At 39.1% G+C, this 23,212-nt stretch overlaps 1 long non-coding RNA gene across 1 annotated transcript in view; it reads left to right on the top strand.

Annotated features, from left to right (window-relative positions):
• The window catches only part of LOC122733696, a 55,228-nt gene that overhangs the window by 3,117 nt on the left and 28,899 nt on the right, over nucleotides 1-23,212 (top strand). The window contains exons 2-5 of the long non-coding RNA XR_006353944.1: nucleotides 9-119; nucleotides 12,130-12,253; nucleotides 13,305-13,422; nucleotides 21,424-21,587. This is a non-coding gene — a long non-coding RNA (uncharacterized LOC122733696). The remainder of the gene's footprint in view (nucleotides 1-8; nucleotides 120-12,129; nucleotides 12,254-13,304; nucleotides 13,423-21,423; nucleotides 21,588-23,212) is intronic.

Raw genomic sequence — 23,212 nt, 5'->3', positions numbered from 1 at the left:
TGCTACAGATGCAGAATGGCAAGTTATCTGGATCTTGTAGTCTTGAAGGACTGACTGTATCACTTTGAGATTTGGACGGAATATATGTAGAAGCGATCTGCACCAGAGGCAACTCAATGGTGAGCTTATCCACCGAGATATGATAAGAAAATTTGTCAAATGCTTGGCTAGAAATAAGTTATCTATTTATGCTACAGTATATATTATATTTAAACTATTTCTAGTAAAAATTCACTCACAAAAAAGAAAGCTGATACTTATTATATGCACTCAATTATATATTGACTAATGTTGGTCTTTCATTGTTTTGCATATGTAAGTCTTGTCTCCCCCCCCCCAAGTTACTTATATTCTTCCTTATGCTAGTTGAGATTCTGCATGCCTGTGTACCTGTTGTATTACAACCTCTCCCCTTCCCCATGAGAAAGTAAGCTCCTTAGGATCAATGAACTCACCCCAGGGTGACTCACCTATACCATACTCTGTACACGCCTATGATAGAGATTGTCTTCAAAACACATCTCCTCCAGTGCCTATCCAGTGCTCCACACATAGTAGACATTTTTTTTGCCCATAGGTTTTTGACCTTAGACACCAAAAAAGAGCATTTCCAGAGCAGAATACTAAATACATATGAAACTATGAATCTATTTCATATTGTTGCTTTTATATTTATTTACTCATTCATTCATTTATTATTTATTTATCCATTCGTTCATTCATTTATTTATGGTAGGGCAATGAGGGTTAAGTGACTTGCTCAGGGTCACACAATTAGTACCTGTCAAGTGTTTGAGGTCAGATTTGAACTCAGGTCCTCCTGAATTCAGGACCAGTGCTTTATTCACTGCACCACCTAGCTGCCCCTTGCTTTTTTTTTTTTTTTTTTTTTTTACAGGGCAGTGGGGTTAAGTGACTTGCCCAGGGTTACACAGCTAGTAAGTGTTAAGTGCCTGAGGCCGGATTTGAACTCAGGAACTCCTGAATCCAGAGCCGGTGCTTTATCCACTGCGCCACCTAGCCGCCCCTACCCCTTGCTTTTTATATTTAAAAAGTTAAGCAACAAATTTCAAACCTTTTCAAAACTGTTCTGCTTATCTGTGCATCCTTTTAAACTTCCTTCTGTTCTATTGTTAACTCCACTCCCCCCCCCACACACACACACTCCCAATAAAAAACTGAGAGAAACTCCTTGTAACGAATAACCATAGTCAAGCAAAATGAATCCATGCAGAAGTCACGTCCAAAAATGTCTGGCCCTTTTTTCATTTTGTATGTATCACTCCTCTGCCAGAAGGTGGGTACCATGATTCAATAATGGATTCTCTGGAGACATGGTTGGTTACTGCATTGATCAGAGTTCTTAAGTCTTTTGAAGTCATTCTTCTTTACAAAGTTGTCATGGAAAAAATGTTCTGTTTCTGCTCACTTTACTCTATATCTGCTCATATTGCTCAGGATTCTCTACAGTTATCTCTTTAATAATTTCTTATAGTACCATGACATTTTATTACATTGTAAGGTTGGGGATCCATTGATTATCACAACTATTTGGTTGGGTAAGAATACTTCTTGATGGAATCAATCAGAACCAACTGTGAACAGGTTTGTAAACCTTTGTGAATCCATCAGAGCCATTATCTGAAACACTTGAGCACTCCCTAAGCTGCGTTCCAGTAGATAGAGCACAGGGCCTGGAGTGAGAAACTTTGTTGTCCAGTCCTGTCTCTTTGTGATCCCATTTGGTGTTTTCTTGGCCAAGATACTGGAGTGGTTTGCTATTTCCTCCTCCAGCTCAATTTACACATGAGGACACTGAAGCAAACAGGGTGAAGTGACTTGTCCAGGGTCACACAGCTAGTAAGTGTCTGAAGTGGATTTGAATTCAGGTCTTCCTGACTCCAGGCCCAGTGCTCTATCCATTGTACCACCTAGCCGTCCTTGGAGTCAGGAAGACCTAAGTTCAAATCAGGCCTCAGACGCTAGCTGTGTGACCCTGGCCAAGTCACTTCACCCTATTTGCCCCAATGTCTTCATCTGTAAAAATGAGCTGGAGAAGGAAAGGGCAAACCACTCCAGTATCTTTGCAAAAAAACAAAACAAAACAAAACAAAAAACCACTCCAAAACCAAATGGGGTAAAGAAGAGTCGGATGACTGAATGACTGAATGACAACAAAGGAATTTGGATAAAAGGAAGGAGTTATCTTAGAATAAGATAGAAATTCCAAGGGTCTGGAAGTGGAGTTAAAGGAAGCACACAACAGAGCAGCAAAGGCAGGCTGAGCTGGGGTAGAAAAGGAAGATATTGAGGAGAGTCTTTGGATTCGATGGAAATCTCAGAGCAAACAATTCAAGCAAAAGAAGGCCAGAGAAAAGGTCAGCTCTTTCCCCATTTCCCCTCTCAGGGCCTGTAATATACCCACAGACACTATAATATAGTCTGCTGTTTCGTTACCCAAACATTTCCGGTAAACTGAATTTTGTCTCTCCCTCAAATGGTAGAGAAGGATATAAATGTAAAGTTAGGCAGAGAGATTAACTTCTGCCTAAATATTAGGAATTTTCCTAACTAGGGGCTCAGTGATGGTGATTGAACTCATAACTGTTCATCTGGAATTAAGCCCCTAAAGCCAAAGAGGAAGGAGCCATGTGGACCTGAGGGGCCATTATATTCCCCCTAAGCTTAAATGAACTAATTAGTGGAACTGTGTTACAAGTTGGGAATCTTGTCAGGGGAAATTTATCTTTCTTTCCTTTTTTTTTTGTTTGGGAGTTTAAATACTGTGTTAAATTTTTATTTTTGTTGTTGTTGTTGTTGTTTTGGCTTCCTTTTCAGCAGAATTTCCTGAATTGTTGTTCAAGCATTATATTTTAAGCATTATTCATGTTAAGCATTTTTATTATAAGAATTTTTAGCTCTGATGTATGCCTAAGAGAACACCACTTGTTTTATAATTGGCATAATCTGCTGGGAACTGGAGTTGAGAGAGAGACAGAGACAAAGACAGAGACTGATACAGAGAGAGAGAGGGAGGGAGGGAGGAAGAGAGAGAGAGAGAGAGAGAGAGAAAGAGAGACAGAGACAGAGGGAGGGAGACAGAGAGACAGAGAGAGAGGGAGGGAGGGAGAGAGAGAGAGAGAGAGAGAGAGAGAGAGAGAGCAAGAAAGTGAGAGTGAGCACAAGCTGCACATTTATTGAGTGCTTACTTTGAGTTAGGTTATATGCTAAGCACTGAGGATGCTTAGAAAGGCAAATAGAATGGTCCCTGTCTTCAAAGAGTTTATATTCTAATGGCAGAAGACACATTAAGAAGGTGCTATAAGGGGCAGCTAGGTGGCACAGTGGATAGAGCACCGGCCCTGGAGTCAGGAGTACCTGAGTTCAAATCCAGGCTCAGACACTTGACACTTACTAGCTGTGTGACCCTGGGCAAGTCACTTAACCCCAACTGCCTCACTAAAAAAAAAAAAAAGAAGGTGCTATAAGAGTGGGAGTAGAAGGGTACCCCCATGGAAGCAAAGTGACAAGATTACAGGAAATGTTGCTAGTTAAGGCAAAAAGTTCACCTCCCAGAGCTGAGAGGAGCCAAGAGTGAACAGTTCCAGTTTCTATTGGGTAGTGATGGTCAGAGAGTTAATCATAAATGATTGCCATGGCAGGAAAATGATATATTAGTGTTTCTAATTTTCACAGTTAGAATTCATTCCTTTACTTGGTATATTATGGTATTGTTTTTTATTGGCAAATACTCGAATCATGGAGCATTGCTGTGAAGGTAAGGAGATGGTATTTGAAAAATATTTTCAATTTGTGAAGGTGAATATTCATAAGGGTAGGGCAGCTAGGTGGCTCTGCAGTAGGCAGAACATTGGGCCTGGAGTCAGGAAGACTCATCTTCCTGAGTTCAAATCCAGCTTTAGACACTTACTAGCTGTGTGACTCTGGGCAACCCTGTTTGCCTCAGTGTCCTCATATGTAAAATGAGCAGGAGAAGGAAAGGGCAAACCACTCCAGTATCTTTGCCAAGAAAACCCCAAATGGGGTGACAAAGAGCTAGACAACGATGAAATTACTGAACAACACCAACACCAACAGCAACAATTCCTGAGGGACTACTGATATATGAGTACAAGGAGGAAGATCAGAGGTAGAGAATGTGGGAGGACTGTAAATACAAGTATATTTGGGAGGGGGATCAGGAGCATCCACTTAAGATATGCTCTTTGAAAGAACAAAGTCATTGGAATATTCAGAATACTTAAAAAACAAGTAAGCTGAGGGCAGCTAGGTGGCGCAGTGGATAAAGCACTAGCCCTGGAATCAGGAGAACCTGAGTTCAAATGCGACCTCAGACACTTCACACTAGCTGTGTGACCCTGGACAAGTCATTTAACCCTCATTGCCCCACAAAACCAAAAACAAACAAAGAACAAGTAAGCTACAGTACTTGGAAATAGTTCACAGTCTTTCATTGGAGATAATACACTTGCAGAGTTAACGAATGGAAATGATAACTCTGCACAGAAATTGTTTGGGCTTTCACCCTACATAGGCTGGTACAGAAAGACTTTTCCTGGAAGAAATATGCTTGAGTGATGCTGAGTCTACACCCTACAGGCCAAAGATGTTTCCCCTCCCACTTGCCTACCACTTGTCCATGGAAGGTAAATTTCCCCCACTCTAATGGTGGTATGACTCAGAGAGAAGACCCAGAAACAGAACCATCTCACCAGTCTGTCAAATGGTGACCAGTTCTCCTGAGAAACTTTCCCTGGAGACAGATTACATAATGTATACATTGCAAAGAGCAAAGATAAGCCCAGTCTAGGAACGTTTTCCAGGAAGATAGTCTCTCTGAGGAAGATGATTGGACTGGATAGGTAGCAAAGGAGTTTCAGGACTGGCCAGCCTCTGACAGTGACATGATTGATCTTAAGGATCCTGGCTTTGACCTCTTTGGGCACGTGAGGTGAAACCCTGGACTCACGCACTTGGAATCCGTACATAAACCTGAATTATTTTATGTCCCCAGTCAAACAGTAGCAATGACATTGATTAGGTTTGGGGTGGGGGAGAAACAGCTTCCACCCCAGTTCCTATTCTGGGTTGACAAGCACTTTTTCAGACTTGTCTAAGAAAGATGGTACCCAGAGGCATGCTGGAGCCAACTCAAACCAGCTGGAGAGCCGAATTGTTCAATTTTCAGTGTGAACATTTACACCTCAGAAATCGAACTACAAATCAGGGCTTGATTTATTGTTTCAGTGATCGTCTAGGCTTAAGAAAGTGTTAGTAATGCAAATTAAACTTGAAAAAGGTGTCTGCTGTACTCCCCTCCCTCCACAGAGAGAGTTGTTAAACATTTACCAGCATACCCCGGTATTCACTGAGGACATAGGCTTAGCCAGAAAGACCTAAGTAAGCCAGAGCTGTGGACTGCCCTGACCTAAAAGGGTCTATAAAGACTATTTTGGCACCAAAACAAATATTAATCTGTGACAAACTGACAGATCGTTTGTGTATGTAAATGACAACTCAAGAAATGTCCAATATGACAAATACTGGACTAGGTACCTTCAATTGCCCTTTCCAGTCTATTTAAGATACTATTAAAATACTGCAAACAACAGTCTGGGAGTCAGTACCTGCACAGTGGCCATCCACGAAGCTTGTCCAGATGCATGCACAAGGACAGAGTCAAGGTCCCACAGCCTGCCCCAGCCTTTCAAGCTTTGACGGAGATCCATAGACATTTGAGTTGGAAGCTGCCCAGGTACCAGAGAAGAGAAACAGTGGTTGCAACATGAGCTTAGCAAGAGGACAAACAAGTTCTGAGCGAATGAGTGAGATGTGGAATGTGGGATGTGTCTAAAGAGAAACTCTTAAGGTCCCTGACTCCTAGGAAAGTGATAGAAAAATTCTTTTGGTATAAATGACTTTACAGAACATCTCAAAAACATGTCAGTGAGTAGCATCTCCACAGGTGGGGTGGTGACCCCATATGGTACCATATATGTGATGCCCATAGGAGTGGTACCGAAGAGGTACCACTGAAGAGAAAAGATATATATGTATAATGACTACTGTACCATGAACAAAAGAACCAAAATGAAACAAAATGCTATTCCAAGAGTTCAAGATTCCAAGAAAACCCTAAATGGGGTCATCAAGAGTCAGACACTACTGAACAATGACTTAACAAAGGTAGTGTAATGAATAAAACACTGAGCCTGGAGTCAAGAAGACCTGAGCTCAAATCCAACCTCAGATACTTACTAGCTATGTGATCCTGGGCAAATCACTTCACCTCTGTCTGCCTCAGTTTCCTCCACTATAATGGGGATAATAATAGTACCTACTCCCAGCATTGTTGTGAGGATCAAATGGCACATTTGATCAAAAAAGCACAGGTAGGTGCTTAATATATCATTCCTCTTCCTTCCTTTCTGGGAGGTATCCAAATGACTGGATTTCTAACTCTAAATTAATCTTTTGGTAAATCGATTGGTATGGCACTAAATATGTAAATGACTTTTGATAGTATTGTTATTCTTATTATATTGGCTCAAACTACCTATGAGCAATTAATATTTCTTTATTTCTTTAGGTCTGTTTCCATAAAGTATGTCTTGTAGTTGTATTCACAGAGTTTCTGTGTCTTCATATGTAGACTCCAAGTTATTTTATATATTTTGTAGTTATTATAAATGGAATTTATTATTCCCTGCTGGCTTTTATTAGTAGTATACAGAAATTCTGATGATTTGTGTGGATTTATTTTATATCTTGCAAATTTGTTGAAGTTATTATTGTTTCAGTTATTTTTTTGTTGTTTTTTTTTTGTTTGTTTTTGGTTTTTTTGCTGGGCAATGGGGGTTAAGTGACTTGCCCAGGGTCACACAGCTAGTAAGTGTCAAGTGTCTGAGGCTGGATTTGAACTCAGGTACTCCTGAATCCAAGGCCGGTGCTTTATCCACTGTGCCACCTAGCTGCCCCCCTCAGTTATTTTTTAGTTGACTCTCTGGGGATCTTTAAGCAAACCATCACATTATCTGCAAAAGCAATAGTTGTGTTTCCTCTTTGTGGGTGCTTATTCACTTGATTTCTTTTTCTTATCTCATTGCTATAGCTAACATACTAGCACTGTGTCAAATAGTAGGGTTGATAATGCTTTACTCCTTGCTTTACCCCTGATATTATTAGAAAGGCTTCAGTTTATCCCCACTACATATTATGCAAACTCTTGGTTTTAAGTAAATAGTACTTATCATATATGAAAAGGTCCATTTACATTTATTCCTGAGTTGTTGGGGTTTTTTTAAGAGAAATGAGTGTTGTATTTTGTAAAAAAAAAAAATTAAAATTCTATATATGTTGCTGTAATCATATGATTTCGTTATCCTTTTTTAATATGGTCTGTTTATAGTTTTTGTAATATTGAATGAAACCTATTTTCCTGCTATAAACTGACCAGGCCATAGTTTATCAGCTTTTTGATGATTGCTGTAGATCTTTTGCTGATATTTTCTTTAAAATGTTTGTATCAGTGTTCATTAGGGATATTGGTCTTTAGTTTTCTTTTGACTCTCATTGGTTTAGGTATTAGGACCATATTTGTGTCATAGAAAGGATTTGGTAGCATCTCTTTTCCTATTTTTGCAAATAGTTTATATAACATTGGAATAAATTGTTCTTTGAATGTTTGATAGAATTAATTTGCAAATCCATCTAGTCTCAGTCCCCTCCTCCCCCATGGGAACTTTATGGCCTGTTCAATTTCCATTTCTGAGATTAAGTTAGTTAAATTCTCTATTTCTCCTGTTAATTTGAGTAATCTATGGATTTGTAAATATTCATCTATTTCTTTTTTTTTCAGTTTTATTGGCATATGGTAGATAAAACTGGTTCTAATAATTTCCTTTATTTCTTTTTTATTTTTTGTGGCTTCCCTTTTTTTCATCTTTGATACTGGTATTTTAGTCTCCTCTTTTTTAAAAAAAATCCAATTAGCTAAAGGTTTATCTATTTTATTGGGTTCTTTCTATTTAATCTCCTAATTTTATTTATTAATGCAATAGGATTTTTTCTTATTCTTAGTTTTGTCAATCCCTTCTTTGATTTTAAGAAATTCTATTTTGCTGTTTACTTTGGATTTTAAAATTTGTTGGTTTTCAAGGATTTTTAAAAAATTGAAGTCCCAGTTCATTGATCTATTCCTTTTTTTATTGATGAAAGTACTTAGAGATATAAACTCTCCCCTAAGAACTACTTTAATTGCAACCCAAAGCTTTTGATATTTTGTCTCGTTATAATTTTTAATGAAATTATCTTTTTTCTAAGGTTTGTTGTTGACCCATCAATTCTTTAGAATTAAGTTATTTGGGGGCAGCTAGGCGGCACAGTGGATAAAGCATCAGCCCTGGATTCAGGAGGACCTGAGTTCAAATCCAGCCTCAGACACTCGACTAGTTGTGTGACCCTGGGCAAGTCACTTAACCCCCATTGCCCCTTTAAAAAATAAATAAAATAAAAAGAATTAAGTTATTTAGTCTCCAATTATTTTTAATCCTTTCACTAGCTTTTTATTGAATACAATTTTCATTGCCTTATGGTCATTAAGGAAGTGTTTAATATTTTTGCTTTTCTGCATTTGTTTTTGAGGTTTTTATGCCCCAAAATGGCAACTTGTGTAAAGATACCATGCACAGCTCAGAAATGGGTATACTCCTTTGTATTCTCATTTAATGACAGAGGTATATCATATCTAACTTTCAAAAATTTTATTTTTTTCCCCACTAGCTTTGTATGAGTCTGAAAGGGATATGCTGAGGCCCCCCAAGTATTGTGTTGTACTGTATATTTCTCCTTCTAACTCAGCTTTTATTTTAAGTATTTATATGCTATGCTTGTCTATAAAACAGTTATGCATAATGCAGTTTCTGTTTCTCTCTTTTTTATTAATTCTGATTTTGCTGTTGCTTTGTCTGAGATCACAATTGCTTCTCCATTGAACAATTCATTTGATACATAAAAACACCTTTACTTTTGTCCATTATTTTAACTCTAGATGAATCTTCATTTCAGGTGTTTCTTGTAAACAACATGTTGTTGGAGTCTACTTTCTATTCCATTCTGCTATTGTCTTGCCTTTCATTTTCTGAGTGAATTCTTCTTGTCCTTTCACATTCAGTTATTCTCATTAACCATGTATTGCCATCTATTCTTTTCTTTTTAATATTTTTCCCTCTCTTTGCCCTTGGCCCCCTATTTACAAAAAAGAAGGTAGTGAGAGAAGAGTGTGCTCAGTACCAGTGCTTTTTTGCTTGATTGTATTCTGCTTCTAATCTTCTATACCTCTTCTCTTCTACTTTGCCCAGACCAAAATCACGGGGTTTTGTTCCATTCCTTCATTTTAAACCCCTTTTCACAATTCATTCTCCAAGGTTAGTTTGTTTTCTTTATGGTTAATCCCTACCAGAATTGACCCTTTCTTTTCTTCCCTACACCCTACTGCTTCATTATTGAGTTGAAAATATTTCGACACCAAACACTTTGTGTGTGTGTGTGTGTGTGTGTGTGTGTGTATGTGTACAATCTCCCCCACTTTAATTTGGATGAAAGTGAAATTTGAAGGTGCCCCCTACCGTTTTCCCCCCTTGTTAGTGTAGCCATCTACTTGGAGCATCCCAAATATGTGAGATAAATTCTCCCACATTTCCTCCTCCTATCTCCCTAGAATATTCTTCCCCCTCCCCCCCCCTGCCCTTTCTTTTCTTTCATTCCTTTTTTGAGATTGTCAGAACATAACAAAATCATTCCTAGGTCCTCTTTCCTGTTTAACTCCGTCTATGATTCCTGATCACATTAGAATTTTTAGAGGAAAACTTGTATCTATTTTTTTATACAAGAAGAAGCCATCTTGCAATTGGAGGGCAGAGTTGTTATTTTTTTCCAGATGAAGTTATTTTCCTGCTGGAGCAGGAGTTTAAACCCTCTGGATCGAGAGGAATGTTAATTACCAGATTTGATTATGAACTGTGCCACCCAGACTTTTCCCAAGACTCTTTACACAGTACAAAGAATTGGCAAGGGCATTCAAAAAACCTAATGTAAAACCTCTCTGTGGGACAAAAGAGCTATCCAGGATTTGAGACCATGGATTTTGCCAAACACAGTCCAGTATATTGGCTGAGGATAGCAAATATTAAATTGACTTGGGGGATCAGTATAAGGGTGGTTCTAATAGTTTGGGGAAGTTTTTATTTATGAATATCCCAACTCCTAAGAAATCATTTTAGTGCCTTGGGTAGTAAGAACACTTCTTTGAATAGGGACTGCCTATAAACCTACTTGAGTCAATCGAAGTCATTGTCAGAAAGACTTGGTCACTTCCTAAGGAATATGAAGAAAAAGAAGGAGCAAATCTCAGAACCAGATAAATATTCTGAAGGTCTAGAAGCATTGAGTATAGAACAAGCATGGAGTCCCAATATATTTCTCAAGAGTAAAGGTTAGACTGAGCTGTGGCAAAGAAGGAAGAACATCAAGGAGAGGTCATAGAGCCTTATCAGCATCTTGGAGCACACATGGGCTGAGGGACATCCTAGGAAAAGGGCAGCTCCTTAGCCAACTTCCCTTCTCAATGCCTATTTCTCTACAGAAATTATAATATGCTGGTTCATTACCCAAGCATTTTCAGCAAACTGATTTTTGCTTCAACTACAAAAAGACCAAGGACTATCTAGAGATAGATAGAAATTTAAAGATAGAGTCCAAACTTCTACCTAAATGTTAATAGTTCTCCTAACTGGAGGCTCAGAGAGACTGATTGAACTTAGACATTTTGCTTAAAATGAATTCCCTAAAGTTGAAGATGAGGAAACCGTGTAGACCTTAGGAGCCATTATATTTCCCCTAGGCTTAAATGAACTAATTAGTGTAATGTAACAACATTCTCCAATTGATGAGCACTTCCTAAGATTCGGTTTCTTTTCTTTTCTCCTTTCCTTCCTTCCTTCCTTCCTTCCTTCCTTCCTTCCTTCCTTCCTTCCTTCCTTCCTTCCTTCCTTCCTTCCTTCCTTTCTTCCTTCCTTCCTTCCCTCTATCTCTCCCCCATTCCCTTCAAGAGCAAGAAGTTGATATTTCTTGTGACTTCCCTCTCCAGTATTCCCCCTCCCTCTTATTCCCCCACCCACAATATCTACCCCTGCTTCTTTACCTTTGTTTGTTTGTTTGTTTGTTTGTTTTTAGTGAGGCAATTGGGGTTAAGTGACTTGCCCAGGGTCACACAGCTAGTAAGTGTTAAGTGTCTGAGGTCAGATTTGAACTCAGGTCCTCCTGACTCCAGGGCCGGTGCTCTATCCACTGTGCCACCTAGCTGTCCCCCTTCTTTACCTTTTGAATTTGATATATTGCTACTGTAAATTGTGTGTGTTCAACCCTCCTTTGTCCAGTATGGATAAGAGTGAAATTCATCCCCTTTTCACCACCTTTTTATATTCTTTATTTCACATAAACAAATTATTTTTAAAAACCTAATTTCCTCCTGCTTCTTCCTCCTTTCTATACTAGTGTATTCTTTCTTTCATCCTTCCTTCTCTTTTCACTTCAAACCCTCACAATAGAACCAATCTACTCCTAGAACCTCTGATTTTCTTATTTATTGCCTTGATACCCATTGAAGACTTTAAGCTTCTAAAGGGACACCTGTATTTGTTTTTCTCCTATTAAAATGTTAGCACTGGGGGCTTGTTCAGTGACCCTGGATTCAGGAGGACCTGAGTTCAAATCCGGCCTCAGACACTTGACACTTACTAGCTGTGTGACTCTGGGCAAGTCACTTAACCCCCATTGCCCCGCACAAAAAAAAAAGTAAATAAAATGTTAGCACTATATCATAACTGCCCCTTACAGTTGCATAAATACAATTACCTTTCTCTGTTTACTTGGACTCTTTTGCATTTCAAAGTTCCTACTCAATTGTGGTTTTTTCATCAACAGTGCTTGAAAGTCCTCTATTCTATTAAAGATTCATTTTTCCTCCTGTAGGATTATATTCAACTTTACAGGATGTTATTATTCATTGTCAATCTATATATATATTCCTTTTTGAAATATATTTGCCAGGCATGGTGGTGCACACCTGTTTCCAGGAAGGCTGAGGCTGGTAGATGTCTTCATCTGGGGAGTTCCAAGCCGCAGTGGGCCCTTCTTAGATTATCAAATATCTATAAGAAAGGGCATCAATATGGTAAGTCCTGGTGAGAGGGAGTGGGGATACCACATTGCCTAAGGGGGGGAAAGATCTCTGTTATTCTAGACTAGAAGCTTCTGAGCCTTGAATGATGCTGACTGTTGTTCCTTGGTACTTTTTGGATATTCACAGTATTATTTCTTTTGGGGGAGGGGCAGGCAATGGCGGTTAAGTGACTTGCCCAGGGTCACACAGCTAGTAAGTCTACAGTATTATTTCATTGAAATTAAGAGCTCTGGATTTCGATATGACATTTCTGGGACTTTTCCCCTTGAGGTCATTCTCAGAAGGTGATTAGTGGATTCTCTCACTGTGTCTTATTCTTCCACATGGGGTGTATGGGATGTTCAGGAAGGACTAACACCTCTGGTGTGAGGGCTTTCCCAGCCCTTTTCAGGACTGCTTGTCCACCTTTGGTGTCCACCTGTCACCCAACTGGCACCTGTGACTCCAAGAAGCTATAGCATGCACAGTGTCCACACTCCAGTAAAACCATCTCAGCAGACAGGCAAAACCAGGTTGAGGGGTAACCAACAGGCCTCAAACCCTTTGGTGAGTTGGGGGGGGGTGTCAACCCCAAGCATGTGAAGACATCCCTCTGGCACAGTTTGTTCCAGCAGCCATGGAGGTGGCTGAAGCAGACACTATGGAGCTCTTAGAGCTTGGTCAGACATAGAAAATACCAAGGTCCTCTACTGCATCCTGGGACATTGCCTGTCATCCTGACTTTTGTTCCTGACTCTGGAAGAGAGAATGAGGCTGATGACTTTGAGCAACTCTGCCTCACCTAAATCCAATTCATGAGCAAGTCAAGACATTACTCTGTGATGTCATTGGTCCTCTTCTAAAACTATGTGTCAGGCACTGTGCTAAGTTCTGGGGATAAAAAGAAAGGTAAAAGACAGTCCCTGCCCTCAAGGAGCTCACAGTCTAATCGGGGAGACAACACAAAAAAGAAGCTAGAAAGAGAGGGGCAGAGTGATACCTGTAGTCAGCTTGGGAAATCATCTGAAGAGGTATGAATTATATAGTTGATTTTATCTTGCAGATTGATGAGTTTCAGGAAATCGTGAAATTTAGGAGAGCAGCTGAATGGGAAATGGCATGGACCTGACCTGGATGAAGAAGATACAGCCAAGGAGACCGCGAAGGAGGGGGTCACCCAGGTAGGAGGAAAAGCGGGAAGGAGCAAAGTCATGAAAACTTAAAGAGAAGAGAATGATTGACAGTGTCAAAGGCTGCAAGTCAAAAAGGATGAGCCTTAAGAAGAGGCTATTAGTTTTGGTAATTAAGAGATCAATTGGTAATTTTGGAAGGATCAGTTTCAGTTGCATGGTGAGTCAAACCAAGCTGCACAAGTAATGTCTGTAGGCTCAAGGAGCTCACATTCTAATGGATAACATGCAAAACACTCTCCACATAATATATATGCAGTATGATGGAAATAATCTCAGAGGGAAAGCACTAGCAGTCTGTAGTGGGGGGAGGGGAAGAGGACGGGCCTCCTGCAGAAGGCAGGATTTAAACAGAATCTGGAAGGAAGCTAAGGATGCTACAAGGCAAAAGTGAGGAGGAGAAGCACCTCTACCCCACGAAGCAGCCACTGAAAAGGCATAGAGCTGTGAGCAAGAAAGAGTAAGCTGGCCAGGGTCTTTGGATTGTTGAATACATGAGAAGAATGGAAATGTGGAAAGGGCTTGAAATGCCAAACAGAGGAGTTCATATATAGGGGTGGGGTGTTGATTGAGTAAATCAGTGAAATCACTCTATCCCACATAAGGTAAGTGATAAGATGATCTAGTACCTTAATCAGGTGAAAACAATCAATCAGTCTCAAACAGAGGCTAACTTTTTTTTTTGGTGAGGCAATTGGGGTTAAGTGACTTGCCCAGGGTCACACAGCTAATAAGTGTCAAGTGTCTGAGGCCGGATTTGAACTCAGGTACTCCTGAATCCAGGTCTGGTGCTCTATCCACTGCACCACCTAGCTGCCCCTAAGAGGCTAACATTTTAATGAAACAATCAATCGTGGCTTTTGGTCTGAGTGAGAAAAGTTCTTGTAACTGGGGTGATGTTCAGATAGCCTGAGCAAACTTGGTCAGACCCTAGGTGATGTCTATAAAATATCAAGCTATTTGGGGGCCACAGTTATTTCATAGATTGAAAGCTCTTTAGTGTCTCAGGTAAAACTCCTAAGGAGGAACCACTTGGGAGAGAAGTAGAGGCCTTGGCTTTGGTCTTGACCTATGTTTCCTCCTTGCTTTCTTGGTAGGGGCAGCTAGATGGCTCAGTGGATAGAGCACTGGCTCTAAAGTTGGGAGGACCTGAGTTCAAATTTGAACCCAGACACTTACTAACTGTGTGACTCTGGACAAGTCACTTAACCCCGACTGTCTTAAATATCCAGGGCCATCTCCAGTCAGTCATCCTGATACATATCTTGCCGGTGGACCCAGATGGCTCTGGAGGAGAAAGTGAGGCCGGTGACTTTGCACAGCCCTGCCTCACTTAAATTCAATTCACTGCAAGTCATGAAATCACTCTGATGTCATGATCTTCCAGTAGGAAGGACCAACAACAACTATCTTGGTGGAGGAGGACATTTAAACTTAAAAGAGCCCTTAGGATGGTAGACTTCCCATCCTTCCATCAAGACCAAGGGGAGGCCAAAATGAATAATGAACAGCACAATCAGGGACATAGGAAAAAAATTCTACCTGGGGGCAATATTCTCGCTATCACTGGCAGGAAATGGTATTTCTAAGAATGAGGCACAAAAGAAAAAAGAGGCCAGGGACAAAAATCTACAACACAGTTACACAGAAACTGTTTACAAGAAGGAACCCCAAATAGGTGCCTTGTAAGCTTTAATTCCATGATAAATACACAGATTAAAGAAGAACTAAATAATTATAAGAGTCATGAACCAAAGAATACAATTCCAGAATAGATAGAACAGGAAGATAAATAATAAAGAGAATGAAGGAAATAAATCTTTTTTTAGAAAAAAAAAACAAGATGTAGAAAATGAAATTTTCAAAATGATTGAACCAAGAAGGGACATTCTACTTGACTACTTGACTGAGGGGAAAAATACGGAAAGAATTAAATAACTAGATAAAAGCAAAAATGAAACAAAACCCCCAAAGTAGGAAAAGGAATAACAAATGGGAGGAAAGGCTTAAGGTTGAATGGAAGAGAGCTGGTGGGAGTAAGGTTTCTTTAAAAAATATTGAACTAAAATAACTGAAGAGAATAGCACTGTCTTTATGGATGAAAAACAAAAAAAAAATTCCTATTAAGAATTCAGAAAAAAGTATTAAAGACAAATGGAAGAAAATAAAAACCTAACTTTCATAACTTTAAATGTGACTGGATTAGACAATTCAATAAAACAAAAAAGTGACAGACTGAATAAGAAAACAAAACTCTACAGTCTATTGCTTACCAAAAAAATACATAATAAAAATAAAGGGCTGGGGCAACTAGGTGGTGCAGTGGATAGAGCACCGGCCCTGGAGTCAGGAGGACCTGAGTTCAAATCCAGCCTCAGACACTTAACACTTACTAGCTGTGTGACCCTGGGCAAGTCACTTAACCCCAATTGCCTCACTAAAAAAAAAATAATAAAAAAAAAAATAAAGGGCTGAGGAAAGAAATTTACCAGGCATCAAGGGAATCCAAAAAAGTAGGAGTTCCAATCATGGCATCAGACCAATCAAAAACATTCAAAACAAGGAAACTACATTATGCTAAAAAGAATTCACAAACAAAACAATATCAATATTAAAATAATAAGCTCCAAATGTGTTCGTATCCAAACTCATAAAGGAAATATTAAGAAGACATAGACAGTCACATAACAATGACAAGAAATTTCAATGTCGGGGGCAGCTAGGTGGTGCAGTGGATAACGCACCAGCTCTGGATTCATGAGGACCTGAGTTCAAATCCGGCCACAGACACTTGAGCTTACAAGCTGTGTGACCCTGGGCAAGTCACTTGACCCTCATTGCCCTGCAAAAAAAAAAGAAAAGAAATTTCAATGTCCCTGTCTTGGTTTTGGAAAGAGGCAACAGAAAGGTCAACAAAAGGGATAATACATACCCAAACAAATCACTGGAGAAACCAGAGCTAAAAGACTTATGGCATTTTCTAACTAGGACACACACACACACACACACACACACACACACATCTGTATTTATATCTCAGGACCACATGGAACTTTTACCAAAAAAATGACCATATATGATGTCATAGAGGTAGTGTAAACAAATATAAAAAAGCAGAAATAATAAATATATTCTTGACCATAGCAGCTAAGGTGCAGTGGATAAAGGGCTGGGCTTGGAGTCAAGAATACACCTTTTGTGTGAGCCTGGACAAATCACTTCACCCTGTTTGCCTCAGTTTCCTCTTCTGTAAAATGAGCTGGCGAAGGCAATGACAAACCACTGCAGTTTCTTTGCCAAGAAAACCCCAAATGGAGTCACAAGGAGTCAAACACAACTGAAAACAACTGAACAACAACAAAGGGGAAGAAACTCCTTGTCCTAACAGATTCACAGGTTCATTCTATCAAACTTTTTTTTGCAGGCAATTTGAGGTCACATTTGAACTCAGGCTCTCCCGACTCCAGGGCCAGTGCTCTATCTACTGTGCCACCTAGCTGCCCCATTTCAGACTTTTAAAGAACTATTAGTAGCCATACTAAACAAATTATTTTCAAAATTGAGAAAGAAAGCACCCCATCAGATTCCTTTTATGAGACAAATATGCTCCTAACACCTAAATCATAAAAGAACATATAGCACAGAACTATAGACCAATATCATCAGTTAATATATAATTCAAGAATTTTAAAATAATATTATATAATACTTCATTGATTTATCCAAGGAATGATCCATTATGATCATGTTGGATTAATACTGAGAAGGCAAGGATAATTCAACATTAGGGAAATAATCAACATAACATATTGTAACAACCCCTATCAAAAGTCTGGCTGGCCACAAAACCCTATGGCATTTGTAGTAATTCTTCCCAGTTTGGGAAGAGAAGAAACAAATGTAAAACCAGCTCTCAAGGGGTGTGTGTGGGGGGGGTGTGGGGGGCGGGGTGTGTGTGGCACCTGCAGAGCCAAAGAAGGGAGGCAGTGCTGAGCTTTTCAAAGGATTAGTACTTGGTCCTGGCCACATCTCTCTTTTGTAAGACCATGAGAAATGACCTCCATCTGAATGAACAAGCTTGGAGGTGTGTGTGTGTGACTGGATATGTTTCATTTCAGTTTCCTACTCACCCAGGAACAAGATTAAAGAGAGAAATAAGCCCTTGGAGAGAGGAACAATGAGCAGGCCCTACCCTAACCCAGTCTTACTTCCATTTGTGTTTTTCTTAAATTTATCCTGTTTAATAATACATTTGCCAAATTTTATATTATTTTTAGTCCACCTGTGATTGTTGGGTTTCCCTTGGTTTGCAGCATGAGAATGCAGTGGATATTGCACAGGAGAGAGAAGCCTTTCCTACTACAAGGCTGGGAGTTCAACCCCAGATCCATTGTTAGAGAGTTTTGTTCTCTTACTGGGGGCATAAGCATGAACCATTTTGTAACTACCCTTCTAAGTGCAGAATGACTAAGAATTCAGGCATAAATCTACCTGATAGAAGTGAGTCCAAGTTGTAATATTAAAAACAAAAATACCTAAAACCACATGATTATCTCAATAGATATGGGAAAAGCCTTTTAAAAGTACAACACTCATTTATGCTAAAATCCTACACAGTATAGGCAATAGATGGACCTTTTCTTAATATCACAAAAAAGTATCCAAAAGCAAGGATCATATGCAGTAGGGATACATTAGAACTTTTTCCAATCAATATGGGAATAATGCAAGGATGCTCATTCTCCTCACTATTATCAGTTTTGAAAATGATAGCAATAGCATTAGGACAAAAGAAAGAAATGGAAAGTTGTAAAGACTGGCAAATAGGAGGTAAAAACTATCTCTATTTCCTGATGATTTGCTAGTTTACTTGGAAACTCCTAGGGAATTAGCAGAGATACCAATCAAGACAGTAGGTTCAGAAAAGTTAAAGGCTACAGAATAAACCTACAAAAAGCAACAGGTTTTCTATACAATAATAACAAAATCCAAGAGGCAAAAATAGAAAGGAAAATCCCATTCTAAATTACTATGGAATGCATAAAATATTTGAGACTCAAGATGCCAAAGCACACAAAAGACTTAAATAGACTTAATTGTAAAGTGTTCCCTAAAGAAATAAAGCACACATTAAATAGCTAGAGGAATATTTAGGGCTCACAGCTTAGCGAGGTGAATATAACAAACATGACAATACCATCAACTTTAATTTATAGTTTTAGTGCTATACTGAAAATAATTACAAAATTCATTTGGAAAAACAAGATTTAGAATAACAAGGGAGGGGGCAGCTAGATGGCACAGTGGATAGAGCACCAGCCCTGGAGTCAGGAGTACCTGAGTTCAAATCCGGCCTCAGACACTTAACACTTACTAGCTGTGTGACCCTGGGCAAGTCACTTAACCCCAATTGCCTCACTAAAAAAAAAAAAAAAAAGAATAACAAGGGAAAAGGATAAAGAGGGAATAGTACTTCTAGACCTCAAACTATATGTACGAAGCAGCAGTCATCCTCAAAATCATCTGGCTTTACTTAAAAAGAGAGGCAGATCAGTGGAACAAACTAAAAAGGGGAGAATCAGAAACAATGGAATTAAATCATGCAGTTTTTGATAAACTGGAAAACACAAATTACTTAGAAAAGAACTTCCTCTTGGAGAAAAACTGATGGGAAAACTGGAAAGCAGTTTGGCAGAAATTGGGCTTTATACCATATCCCACAATACCTTCCAAATGGCTAAGTGGCCTTAATATTAAAGATCATACTATAAAACAATTAGAAAAGAAGCAGATCTTATATCTCTCTCACATCTATGGGTAGAATCTGTATTCTTAACCAAACAAAAGAGATAGAGGCAATTACAAAAGATAAAATAGATAACTATGATCGCATGAAACTGAAAAGCTTCAGCAGAGATAAAAACTATCGCATCTAGGATAAGAAGGGAAGTGGTCAAATGGAAAAAAAATCTTTGTATCAAATCTCTTTAAAGGTTTGGTATCCAAGATACATAAACAATTAACATATAAGACCACAAGCTATTCTCCAATAGATAAGTGGTCAAAGAATATGAATAAATAGTTCTCAAAAGAATTGCAAAGTATTAACCACATAAATGCTCCAAATCACTAATAACAAAAGAAATGAAAATCAAAATAATCCTAACTTTTCACCTCATGTACTGAAAATTGGCAAAGATGAAAAAGGATGGCAATAGACAGTGTTGGAAGGATTGTGGGAAGATAGGAACCTTGGTATATGGTTGGCAGAGTTGCGAATCAGTATGACTGTTATGGAAAGCAATTTGGAATTAAGTAAATAAAGTGACCCCCAGCTGCAGAGATTCCATTCCTAGGCATATACCCCAAGGAAACCACTCATAAGAAGAAAGTCCCCATATGCACAAAATATTTATAGCACACTTTTTGTGGTAGCAAAGAACTGGAAACAAAGTAGAGGCCCATTGATTGGGGGACAGCTAAACAAATTGTGGTGCAGGAATGTAATGGAATATTACTATGCTGTAAGAAATGACAAAAGTGATGCATATAGTGACACAAAGAAAGACCTCCATAAATTGATGCAGAATAAAGTGAGCTGAGCCAAGAAAACAATATATGCAATGACTAAAACAATAATGTGGCAAACAAGCATAATTTGAAAGGAGAAATGAGAAGACACTAACACCTCACCTCTTTGCAGAAGTGGGAGGCCCATAAATGTTGCACATTGCACATACTTTCAGTGTTTTATTCTATTATTAATCAGTTATGCTTATTTGTTTCCCTTTTTGTCTTTTAAAAAATACTATTTGTTATATGGATTGGCTCTCTGGGAGTGGGAGGGAGAACACAAGGGATACTGTGGAAAACTCTGGTAATGTTAAAAAATCAGTAGAAATGTATTTATAAAGAAATATAATGAAAGGAATCTTGATAATTACAGAATAAGATTTCCATAGAACACAGTGGAAAGAGAAGGCAGATCTGGAGTGGAACATAGGGGTGGGAGGGCAAGGTTGAGGGAGATGGGAGTGAAAGAGCAGATTTGAGGAGGGTTTTCTCCCCGGCAGTGGGGAATGGTGGGATTTAGTATCACTGGCATGGAGAGATTAACAGGGTGGGTGATAATAGACTAACCATCAGTGATGAATCCAGGCTCAGCATCAAAGGATTGGTCCATAGACAAAGGCAGGTGGCTAGATGTCAGTTCTCTAGGTCTCAGCGCAGTCCTCAGAGGCCTTGTGGCAAGTAGTCAGTGGTATTATGTCCTAGGGGACGAGGGTGTCCAGAAGCTGACCTCACAGAGGCTATGGAAGTGATTTTGAAAGTATCGAGGTTTTATATTAATAGGAAGACATCATAATTAACTGGGAAATTTTGTCAGCCAACCCCCCTCTCCCCTTCACACACACTTGTGAATGGGACCATAGCAATTTTTAGGTACGTTAGAAGGATATCAGAGCTGGGTCAGGTATTACTTATGCCTAATAATACTCTGTCCAGAGGACTACTTCTCTCTAAGTGGAGACAAATAATACAAATAATATGTTCTTGAGTGATTCTAGCAAAATCAGAGGTACTAGAGGTGGTAACTAAGGCCCAGCGGTCTCAAGAAGCTAAACTTATTACTCTGAAAACTTGCTATGATTAAGTAAAGAGACTGCTAAGACTGATCATCGCCATCTAATTCCCATTTCCTCTCTCGAATAGCAAATCATGTCTGTGGGGACCCTGAGACACCACAAGCAAAATGAGAACATTGTCTCTGACCAGAAGATGGGCAGCAAGATTCCAAACTGGGTAGCAGGTGTTCGCCAAAGCAACAACCTATGACCTATACAGAGAGAAATAGGGTGATGCCTAAACTTTTGTCAGCAGGGGGAAGTCCTGTGTGCATTAGATTACTTCACTGGGACTATAGCGGTATAGCTTTTAGACCTGGAGGGTTTTAGGTGGCTCCGTAGTAAGTCTATATCTGTCTTTTTACAGATGAAGAAGATGATGAAAGTCTAAGGCAGAGAAGTCACAGAAGCTCAGTTAGCAGGCACCTCAGAGGCTACGTAGACCTCTTTCCCTACTTTGACCTGACCAAGAATCCTTCTACATCGAACCCAACAAGGCATGTTCCAACCTGAGCTTGAAGATCTCTAAAGGTGAGAAAATCATCTTCTGAGGTGTTACTTTTGTATAGTTCTCATTGTTAGTAAGTCTTTCCTTATGTTAAACCTAGATTAGCTTCTTTTTGTTTGGTTGGGTTTTTTTTAATTTTATTTTTTCTCAATTAAATGTAAAACAATTTTTAGCATTCTTTTTTCTTAAATTTTGACTTCCACATTCTCTCCCTTCCTTCCCTACCTCCTCGTTGAAAAGGCAAGCAATTTGATATAGATTATACATGTGAGGCCATGCAAAACATATTTCTATATAAAGTGTGTTGTAAAAGAAAACAGACCCAAAACCCAAGAAAAGTAAAGAAAGTTTTAAAAATATGATTTGACCTGCATTCAGACTCCATCAGTTCTTTTTCTGGAGATGAATAGCATTTTTCATCATAAGTCTTTTGGAATTGTCTTGGATCATTGTATTTTTGAGAATTGCTAAATCATTCACAGTCATTATACAACATTATACAATGTTGCTGGAGCTGCACAGTGTTCTCTTGGTTCTGTTCACTTCACTTTACATCAGTTCATATAAGTTGTCCCAGGTTTTTCTGAAAGCATCCTGGTCATCATTCATATAACAATAGTATTCCATCACAATCATATACCATAATTTGTTTAACCATTCCTTAATTGATGGGCATCCCCTCCATTTCCAATTCTTTGCCACCACAAAAAAGAGCTACTATAAATATTTTTGGACAATATGTCCTTTTCCTTTGATCTCTTTGGGGGTAGAGACCTAGTGTGGTATTGCTGGGTTAAAAGGTTTGCACAGTTTTATAGCCCTTTGGGCATAGCTCCAAATTTCTCTCCAGGACAATCTTCCAAGCACATGGATTTATTAAGCAATTTGGGGCAATTGCCCAACAAACTGGTTCCAGACCTCTTCAGCTTAGGTCTGGACCCCAAATATAGGGGGAGACAGACTTTTATACATTAACAACAATTAATCAAATAAGTCCAATTAATTAAAAGGAAACAACCAGGATACAACTTTAGGTAATCTGATTTCTAATTGGAGGAAAGATTAGGGACTTTCCAAGTTGGGTGGGTGAGAGTGAACAGGTACAGTTCCCTTAAATCAGAAAAAGAGGTGCCTTACTCCCCCCCAAGTGTCGGTGAACAATCAAAGGAACATGATTGATCAGTATAGGGCCAGTTTTCAGGTAAGACAGATGAGTTGCTTGAGATGTATAATTGTGAGAAAACTCTTTGCATCAGTCCTTAGATCGGACTGAGTTTCTGGTCAACATAACTTAGCTCCTTAATTAAGGGTCTCTAAGCAGCAGGTAGGGGTGGTCCAGCTTCCCAGCCATTCTGGGCTCGGTTCAAATAATGCAATAAGGGTTTTTTCCCTCAATTTCCTTGAATAAAGTTCTCTCACAAGACGTAAGTTGGACTAGACCCATAATTGAGTAGAACTGAGCTAGATCCAGAATTGAATCACAAGATGGAGTCACTATGGTTCATTCAGTTCCCACAATTCCTGTCCTAATTCCCTCAATTTCCTCACTACTGCACACTGGCATGGGTCTCTCTGTAGCCATTGAGGCTTTTGTTTCTGGGAGTGGGACCTATTATTCAAATCCCTCTCATTGAACCTTTTACTTGCT

Source organism: Dromiciops gliroides, chromosome X (genome assembly GCF_019393635.1).
Source record: "Dromiciops gliroides isolate mDroGli1 chromosome X, mDroGli1.pri, whole genome shotgun sequence".
Lineage (NCBI taxonomy): Eukaryota > Metazoa > Chordata > Mammalia > Microbiotheria > Microbiotheriidae > Dromiciops > Dromiciops gliroides.
The sequence above is the reverse complement of the archived record's forward strand: the minus strand, read 5'-3'. Positions and strand labels throughout refer to the sequence as shown.